At 41.7% G+C, this 10,604-nt stretch overlaps 1 protein-coding gene across 1 annotated transcript in view; it reads right to left on the bottom strand.

Annotated features, from left to right (window-relative positions):
- The window catches only part of LOC102369995 (ELAV-like protein 4), a 108,970-nt gene extending 98,704 nt beyond the window's left edge, over window positions 1-10,266 (bottom strand). The window contains exon 1 of the mRNA XM_006025310.3: window positions 10,215-10,266. The gene's annotated coding sequence lies outside the window, so the exon portion shown is untranslated. The remainder of the gene's footprint in view (window positions 1-10,214) is intronic.
- Window positions 10,267-10,604: the final 338 nt, after the last annotated feature.

Genomic DNA, 10,604 nt, shown 5'->3' with positions numbered 1-10,604 from the left:
TTCCTTTAAGTTCTTGCCTACAACTTCAACAGCCTCGATGAGGGATGCCAAACCCATTGGCTCTACCTGGCCCTCAGAGCAGTGTCATCTGGTCCACAGGGCAACCAGAACGGCAAGAACTGAAGGGGCAGGAGCTGCCACGAAAATCTGAGGTATGCAACCCTGTTGGGGAAGACCATCAGCAGTGAGGGGTGGATGACAGCTACATTTACCTCCACAGCACCCTGACACCACTTGCCCTGTTACTGTGGGTCTGTATTCAGCCTGTGAGGGACCCCTGCAATCTGGATCTGGCCCAGGAGGCTACATCAGTTTTACATCCCTGGCCTAAATTCTCTTTCATTTTTGACTGAAAGCACCAGGTAGTATGACCGGGCACTACACAGGGTCCTGTAGTAACTAAGTATGAAAAAATTTAAGTTTGTAAACTTTTGGGCACTACATAAAATACAAAATGCAATTAAGATATTAACTAATCATTCCCACAGGTATCACTGGCTCAACAGTGTGATAATGAAAACCAATTGTCTTTTTAAGAAACCACTGTCTCCAACTGGCTAGGGTCTCCTCCCTGTAATAGCAGCTAAAGATCTGAATCAAATCATACTGGGTTATCTGGCCTTGGTTATTCATGCCTTTGCCATCTCTTGGTTACAATACAACTAGGAATATTAAAAGACTCCAATCAGTACTGAATGCTGTGGCATGCCCCCTTAGCAACAGAGGCTAATGCAAACACATCAGCTATGTACAGACATTCAAAAAGCCCCAGGCTGAATCGATTCAATCTTCACAGGTTAGTCTAAGCAGCGTAGATTGAACTGATAAGCAAGTGAACAGACATTCACTTTTGATTCCCAAAATGCAGCCACATGCTGGCAGTGACCCAGACCAGACCCGGCTGTGGCCCAGGCCAGAAGCCAGGGGGCGCTAGAGGATGCTTCCCTGCTTAGCTGGAGCGCACAACTTGGGCCCAGGCTAGCCTTCCCACCTTGCCACCAGGGATTTGCAGGGGAGGCACAAAGCAATCTGGGATGCTGGGGGATTGTGAGTTAACTTGAATCTGGAGGGGATCTGGGACAGAAGTTCAATAAATAGATTTAACCTAAATCAGTTATTTCTGATACTACATCCATCCAGATTTACCTTAAAGTGGTTTTGGCCATTTTTAAAGCAGTTTATGCGTGCTGAACTTCTGCCACGTTACAGATTTGAACTGGTTTCTGACCCTTTATACTGCTTTACGTGTAATTTCTGTCCCTAGCTATCATGACTTGCCCTCTTCTCTCTGCACTTGCATCCTACAGAATTTCAAATCGTTTAAGGTTTTAGATTTGAGCTTCAGGGTACTCCATGACCTGGGCCCAAGATAGCGAAAAAGCTGCCACAATTCTATGATAACGCCCATGGTCCTCTTGTACTGTAGAAGAAATTATCTATGCAAGCAAATTCTGTTTCCAAGCGGCTAATGCAAAACTGATATCAACTCCCCCAGGAAATAAGTGCCATCACAGATCAGGTTCAAGGCACATGTATTTAACTTTGATTTCTTGAATATAAAGACACAGCAACAATATGTAATTAAAAAAAAAGCCCCTACCTCGACAAGACAGTCCACTTTATAGGCTTCTTCTGCCAACAGAATGAGAAAAGACCACCACCACATGAAGTTTAGCATGTTGTCTGATGTACAACTGGAAAGTGCTCTGAGAATACAATGAGTTCTACACACACCTATACAGAAACCTATAAAGAAAAGAACTTAACTTCACGTACTTGCTCTTGAAATACTACGCCACTGAAAGTACAAGTGTGAATACTTCTTCCAAAGTGGCTGCCTGCTTTCTCTATTAAAGCCTCTTCCTTCTGCCCAATAAACCTACAAGATGCCAGCAGAATAATTTCTAAAAACAGCTATTGCAGCTATTAATCCACCATTTCACAGCCCCTGCATATCCACAAACAGGAGGGCGAAACTAATACAACAGGCTTGACCCTTCAACGCATGCATCTACAGTTCTCACCAACACGGGCATTATCCAGTTTAAGATGCCCTGTGTCAGTATGATGCTCCAGCATTTTAGAGCCCATCCCAGAACTATGCAATGTAAAAATGATGCAACGCACTCCCGGAGAAGTCCTGGCTGCACAGAAAAAGAAAGCAGTGTTGTTAAGGGAAACAGGAAACGGCTGACAGTCCCTACATTACACTGATCCTCAGATGCATTTTTCATTCTAACCCAGCATAATTTGGAACAAGCATCAGGGGAGCGGGTCTGCAGAGAGCAGTATTATAATCATCAGAGGACCGTAAATGCCACCTCTGCACAAGAGTGAAGATTTGGGTGAGGATTAGATCCATTATGCCCCCTCATTTCCCAGATGTTCAATGCATCCTTATTTAATTCGTCCTACTTCCACTCATGAATGCGCCTCTGAAATTCGAACAGCAAGAAACCTAGAGTTGATGGGTAAGAAAGATTACTCTGTCCACGTGAAGTTGCAGACACCTTCAAAAGGACAGGGCTCCAAACTTCCTTCCACCTTTCAGGATGAAGCGAGAGTTAATAAGAACATAACAGGAGAGACAGAGATGGAGACAGGGATAGAGATAGGCTTAAAAAGAACAAGGCACAGCTGCACAGGACGGGCGGGGGTGGAGGGGTCAGTCTTTAAGTGCAGAATGAGGAAACACTGCCCTAGCAAAAATGTATGTCTGAATGGCGTACGCTTTAACCTCTTTTAATTGTTTTATCTAGTCTGTTTTACAGAAAAGCCTACACAGCCAGAGAGACCATCTGCAAGTCTCAATATCCACCAGGTTAAAAAAACCAACACAACACAAAACCCACACCCTAATGCATCTCATATCCAGCACCAGTTTTTACTTTTTGATGTAGGTGGTTTCCTAAAGCACAGGAAGTCGGGGGTACAAATTACCCCCATTGACTTTGCCATGCTCTTCAGCAATTTACGCTTCTTAACGAGATCATCTATGGCAGGGGTCAGCCTAGCTGGCACAGCGAGCAGAGCCCAGGGCTGACCTTAGAGCCCTCCCTCCTTCCCGAGCAGGGAGTGGGAGGAGGAAATAGCCTGGCTGTTACTTTCCTCCCGCTCTGCTGCGACAAGAAAACATCTGAGCAAAGCAATGAATTTCTCACCCCTCCAGTCACATTTCTCTGTTGTGGGAAATCTGGAGTGGCAGCAAACTCTCTCTCTTTCTATGGTCCTACTGGTGAAGTGAGGAATTTGGCTGGCCTGAGAGTTAGTGTCGAGACAGCACAGGATCCTGGAGTGATGGGAGTAAGAAGAGGAAGGAGAGACATGCCAAATCATTTAACAGAATAATAATTTTAAAAGCTTCACATTCAAGATACAGTTTGAGGGACTGGAGTTGTCTAGCAGGGCATGAAGTCTCCTGCCAACTATGTACTATTTGCTGCTTTGGGTCTTACTTCCTCTGTGCAAGCAAAAAGTACAGGCACTTTTGTGTGATGCTAGTACCAGAAATACCCCCAACAACCCTCTGTGCAGAATTTTCCTGCTTGGGCAGGTGTCTGTAACACAGGACTCCCACGATCCCTTACAGTCACTATTACATGGCTGCAATACCAATGGATCCAGATCTAAGGGTAAATTTAAAATGTGAAACAGCAAAAGCACAAGGCGACAAAGCCCCCTCACCAGACGAGCCAATGCAGGCAGACCCAGGAGGAAGCGGGGATGAGGACACGCTCCAAGGGCACGTCCCACCATTTATGAAAGACGTGGCTCCCGAAAAATTATGCCTCAATATTTCATTACTTGAGGTAAAGTGATGAAACAGCTCTTCTTCGTTCCCCACGACTGCTGTTTTTCTACACCAGAGCTGGCTTTTCAGTGGCAGCCACGTCTGATTGGCCAGAGGCTCTCTTTTGAATGGGGTGTACTTTGTTGCTCTTCCCTTGTCTCACTATTCTGTCCATTTTCTTCTTCCTTCATCCCTTTGCCACGTCCAAACATCATAGGTATTACTATCATCCAACATGCCAACCCATCATTAAAGACGTACTGAAGGAGAACAGCATTAAAGCTCTGGTTCACTTAATATGAAATGGGGAAGGGCCCCTCTGGGCTTAATCAAAAATGTTCCAGAGCATTCATAGGTTCATAGTCGGTAGGGTCGGAGGGGACCTGAGCAGATCATCAAGTCTGACCCCTGCCATGGGCACTGAAAAAATACAACCGCAAAAAGGGGTTGTGGGATGCCACAAGAAAGACACCTGAACAACAATCACCAAATTAAGATCTGAATATCCTTCTTAACACAACTTTAAATCCAGATATACCAAAAACTAAAGGACCATGGCTCCAAACACACACAAAGGAGTCTATGGGATTGACAGCCATCTCAGCTGAAGTCAAAGGAAATTAAGTAGTCATGTGAGCTGGAGGATGTCGCAAACCATAACACCTTAAGAACATGGATGTATTTAACTGTTTTTCCCTTCTTTTATAAGGATGAGATTCATCTTTAATAAAGCTTAAAAAAGAAAAGAACAAAAGTCAGTCTGAGAGTTCATTACTTGAGGTCAAGACAGGGAGCACCTCTTCTTTCTTCCCCATGACCGATCCTTTTCTGCACCTTGTTATTTGGTGGTCATAGTGCTTGGAGCATAAAGTTAAAAAACACCTTTTGGCAACCAGGAGGATATTCAAACTTGAGTGAGGGAACGGCAACAGCTGCAAACAAATTCACATCCACTGAAAAGAGTACGGCACTGCAAACAAATAATGAATTAATTCAAGTCTGGAGTAATTCTGTTGGAAGAGTGATGCATGTAGAGAATGCAAGGGAGGAACTAATAGCATGTAAACCGAAAAGGGTCATGACTGGTGACATACAGGAAGAAGGCAGCTTACTTAAGAACATGAAAAGGAGAAAGCACCCAGACCAGTTAAGTGCCAGCAGATGTACCAAAGTCCCTAAGAACGGTAGGTCTCAAGTACTGTACAAGTCTGTTCAATTATATTAATAAATTGGAGAAAATTCCGGTTGAACCTCAACACACATATGAGAATATCATTAACTACTGTGACCGCAGAAGCAGGAGAAAGAAAACAAGACTGCAAAATATCGGTTTAGTCACAACCCACAAAAACAAGGTGCTTCACAATGTTTTTAGAGTCAAAATATTCTATTAGGTATCCAGGTTGTAGCCGTATTGGTCTAGAAGAAAAAGCAATTAGGACTCATAGTCAAGATGATATCTTTTATTAGACCCACAAGATTTTTGCAAAAGATTTTGCAAGATTAAAAAAATTATTTTTTTTTTTGCACAAAAGCCTTGTGGGTCTAATAAAAGATATCATCTCTACGACGAGTCCCGATTGCCTATATTCTATTAAAAATTCTCTAAAAACATGTTTAGAAAAATCACCTACCATGCACTAGATCCTTGTAGTATCAAGCTACCCATATATATTGTTTTCTTTTTGTGAGGAACTCTAGATACGGTTTTTGTAGAACATTTTATTTAAAAAAAACTCTTTCAGCCAGACTGCAGATGCTATTGCACGTTGTGGGGATGTTGCAAACATGAGTGCACAAGTGTGGCTAATAAGTCCTTGCTTCCTAATTCAGGTAATAAACTGACTTGCAATACAATATTTATTCTTCCACAAAATTAAAAAAAAAATGTTTTCCGTGGTTTCACAATACATGAGCAATATACAGTATGGGGGATAAGCTGGCAGAAATACTAACAGCTAAAAATAATACACATTTAGATCTTCCCACCAAAACCCTTTTTCCTTACCAAAAATGTTGGAAAGAACTATAAATACCAAACAAACCTAAAGAAACTTGAGAAATTCACTACCATTTTGGTTTAGGTTTAAGTCGCTCAATGTTTTTTAAATCAAATCCCTAACTGACTGTGCTAGGTCATGGAACAGCATAAAATGCCTGTTTGTTGAGCTATCGTTTTCAGAGAGCATCTTCTCCTGGCACCTGGAAACAGAACGAGCCCAAGACGGATCATCTCTCCGCTAACCCCAAAGGAAAAGCACCACGCAAAACCTCTGAGTAAGATCAGTGCTTTTCCAAGGCAGCATTCATAAACAGAACAAAACCTTCACAGGCAGGCCATAATTATTCACTGCATCCAAACTTTTAATTAAAAGATGTAAGAGAGGTCATTGCATGCTAGACTTAAAAAAAATAAATTAAACGTTTCCCAAAAAACTGCTGTAGAGCAGGGCTGTGACGTAAACAGACTACTTGTAAACAATCAGAAATCTCGTCAGGCGCCGTCACCTTTTTTAATTATTATTTTTTCGCTTCCCCGTTGTTTTTTCTTCTTCTTTTGTTACTTGTGCTGCAAAATCCTTCAAAGATACAGCCGAATCAAAGGATGCACCACAGAAATTCAACTCTGAGGGCATATTTTGTCCTGAACCCTGTGACAGATTTTCCTTTCATAGATCCATCCTTCTGCACAGAACAGTTATATTCTATTATGGTTTATATAGTGTTTAAAATAAAATGTTCCTTTATTCATGCTAAATGGGTCCTTCTTACTGATAGATGCTGAGCTATTTGCATCTTATCAGTGATACTAAATTCTATGAGATGCTCTACTTGATCCAAATAGCTACAACAGTTAATTTAGAAACATGACAGAGTTTCAAAGAAGATTAATGTTGGAAATGTTGGAGATTTACCTTAAGCCCAAAGAGCCGTTACAGCTAATCGGACTTTAGTGATGAACATCAGAAACGTACCTTTCTCATGTTGCTCTAGCCACATTTCTACAAGGATGCATTCATCCCAGTTACCTTGGCTGCTCTTCACAACTGCTGTCAGGATGATTCTTCATACAGTAATAGTTAATAATGATGAAAAATCAAACAGGAAAAAAAAAAAAGAGCCAACCTAAAATGATCTAGAACAGTGGTTTCTAACCTGTGGTCCGTGGAAACCTGGGGGGTCTGTAGGCTATGCCTAAGGGGTCCACGGAAGATGATTATGATCAATTAAAAGTATGTGAATACCCATCCTTACCATTCAAAGGGGTCCATGCTTGCATTCGAAATATCCAAAGGGGTCTGCACCTCCATTTGAAATCTTTTAGGGGTCCGTGCATGAAAAAAGTTTGAAAACCACTGATCTAGAAAGATATACTTTGCCCCCAATTCTACAACACAAATAGGGCTATTTCCTCCCGCTGACTCCTACAGTTATTAGAAAATAAAGGAAGCTTCACCCACAGCCCTAGAATATTTAGATACTACGGCCAAAACAATCCTGTGATGGTAACCATTTAGAAGTCAACATCCCAGGGAAAGGAGTTGCCTAAGTAGCAGACTCAGTAGCCTTTATTTGGAAAATCATCTCTGCAACCACAGAGACCCCAAACTTGACTCTCTAAAAACACTCTTTTAAATTTGGTAGACGTCAAGGAGTCATGGAGTCAAGTATGTGACTCCAAGAATATACTGAGTGGCAAGACATCATTTGGCCCCGGCACCACTGAGGAGCGATAAAAAGAAAAGGACCAAAGCTTCAGAGATGAAGTTCTGCTTATAAGAGGAGTGCGGGTTTAGCCTGGCACTTTATACCAGCTCTACCCAACTCCTGAGCTAGCCAGAAGCGCGCAGGCTGTGAACAGCTGTTCACAGCTGTGCAGAGGCTGTGCTCAGCCCAGCTTGTGATATGTTTTAGCTGGCTACCTATAGGCAGGGTGTCTGAAACCAGTGTGGGGCAGCCAGTTTGCCATTTGGCAACTGCTTCACCTCCACGGCCCCCACGTGCATTTATTTGTGTGGAGGGATAAGCAAGTACATTAGATCCCCCAGAACACAAGAAAGCGCACGTACAAATCCAGGATCCTTAACCTACGCCCGCGATTGGGTCCCCCAGGACAGTGGGGAGACCTACTCTGTTTTAGGGAACTCACGCTTGGAGATAAACCCAAATAGCGCTTTTTCTCTCCATTCGTTTTTTTAATGCAACTTAACCCCAGGACCGATAAAAGCACAAAGCACTTCTGGTTTCCTTGCAAAGATCTCAGATTACTGATCATCCCCCCGTAGCTTTACAAACTAGGAAGGGGAATGGCAGGAAGAAAGGGTGCCAGCTCCAGCCCAGCCAAGGTTACCCTGAAGCTGCAAACTAGATAGCCTGTATCAACCTGCTCTGCACCCACAGGGTTTCTTTTAAATTCTACTTGTTCAGGCTTTAGCTTGTAGATTTGAGATATTCTCTTGAGCACTCTGTAATAAATATATTAAATTTCCTTTCTAGCATCTGGTTTGAAAAAAACCCTTAACAACTAAATCCCTAAGAACCCTTTAAAAGAGATAAAAATGGGCATGTATGTGCCAGCCTCCTTGCTACCTATGCCAAATCTGGGATTGTAAAATATCCCCCATGCAGGCCAACGCGGGAAGTATCCATACCACTTCACGTACTGGAAGATCTCCCTAATGCCTCCCTATTCACACAGCCTGAGATGCATCTTTTCTTTAGGCTATTTTTTTTCTATCCAGCACACAGAGTAAAGAACAGACTTATTTCTCTGCAAAGGGCTTTTCCTCTGCATAGCAATAAGCCTAATATTATAATTGATTTTTTTTAATGTCACTTAAATTATTTTGCTATGATTTATCTTTCCTTACCTTTCCCTAAAACATCTCAGAATATTAACAATGAAACAAATGTTATAATACCCTAACATCTTCAAACATTACCTAATTTAAAAATCTAATTTACATTTCATCATTTAGGATTACTTTACTATTTTGCATTTCACTTAGCTTAGATAGTAAAATTAGACTATCAATTTCATTTTTCTTAAAATCGGTGGCACTTTCTGCTTCTTAATTAGCAACACAGGGCTCTTGCCTTAGGTTCCTAAAGCTGCAAGGGAAAGTTTAAATTAAAAAAGCATAAAAGGAGGCAGTTTTTAAATTTATAAAATAAAATTCCTAAACTGCTTTGCCAAGCTCTTTTGTAAACAAAGACTGAACGCTGGTGCAAAACTCAGGAGGCGACATGATCAAATAATATCATGTGGTTCCTATAAAATATCATAGAAGACAAAGCAGATACCTCCGAGGGTGCTGAATGTGCAGCTCTTCCATATAAACGTCCCAATGAAGTCATGGGAGATGTGCTTAAGGACCGACAAACTAATCGAACAAGCATGGCAATCAGAAATCTGTTACTGTCACCCGACTAGGTTATGAAACGTGAATGTTGCCATCATATGCAACCTACTCCAAGTTTCCAAAGTCAGTAGATAAACAGTACACATCCAGACCCTCTTATTTGATGTGCAGTACTCCAAAGCCACTCAGAAGATAAATATTTATAGGGATATACTTTTGTAATGCATAAACTCCACCAGATAGTATAAAATGATACCACTCCAACGAATAAGTTATATGGAAGGAAAAGCTAACAAAAAGTTTTACATACATTGATTTATTAAATGTATTAAATTATTAAATGGGGAACTTCAATATACAGGGGGGGGAAAAGCTGGCTGGAGGAATGAAAACCAGTAAAACTTACTTCCAGAAAAAGTATTGTGCAATTCAAAGAATTAAAAAGTGTGATTTTAAAAGATAAAATCTACATTTATAATTGAAATACAAAAAGGAGCAATCAGATGAGGAATTCCATTAGAAATTTAACTTTTAACTCCCCTATTCGCCACCACCAAATGTTTAAATTTAGTCAACAAAATGAGTTCAAAGTAGGTTCATATGCTGCAACTGCTCTGAAGTCCTCTACCAGTGTTTGGGAGTTTACCATCCCAATGGGCAAACGTAGAGGGATCTAGAAACCCTGTGAGCTCTATCCAGTGATGCAGGCTATCGAGTGACCGCTATGTTACACTGGTATTTGTGCGCTACGGTCGTGAAATGCATTAGCTTATAAACATGGTACAATCCTAAAAAGGACAAGATTCTTTATTAACGTGGTTTAAACACAAAGGGATCAAATGATTTTCTGTGCTGGAAAGCTGGTTACCACAGCCTCTCTCTCTCTCTTGTATTGCAAGAGTTATTTACTACTGAAATCAGAACCCAGTGTCCCAGAGGGGTAATGAATGAAGCCACAGAAGTCACTACCTAGGGAGGGGTTAATGAGTAAAGCCAACATCCCAGGTTGCCAAATGGACAGTTTTTGAAATTCCACACAAAAATACCATTTCATAACATACCTTTGCTTCAAAAGTGGATGAACCCTGATTGCAGCTGTTCAATTAATGCCGATAGCTTTCTAGCAAGGTAGCCACCACCCCCTTCACCAGACATTGATTCTCCAGGAAGAAAAGACAAGGATACCTTACATTTAGCTAAAGATTAAAACGTCTTGCTAGCCTTAACGGAGCGGGAGATGCGAGATGCATAAAGCCGGGTCTTGAGACTCTGATTCAGCAAACACTTCATGGTTGGGCTTGATTTCAAGGCCAAGCTGATAGGACCTCCTTGTCTGGATGCATTTGGGGGGGTAAAGGGCTAAATGAATAACCAGGGTCAGCAGGTGAGTTGCTGGGGGCTGGGGTGGTGCGGGTGCTAAAGTTTGCAAGTTAGAGGCCGCAGCAGAAGCG

The sequence above is a fragment of the Alligator sinensis genome, unplaced genomic scaffold (assembly GCF_000455745.1).
Source record: "Alligator sinensis unplaced genomic scaffold, ASM45574v1 scaffold256_1, whole genome shotgun sequence".
NCBI classification, from domain to species: domain Eukaryota; kingdom Metazoa; phylum Chordata; order Crocodylia; family Alligatoridae; genus Alligator; species Alligator sinensis.
Note: the sequence above shows the minus strand (reverse complement) of the source record. Positions and strands in the feature narration are given on the sequence as shown.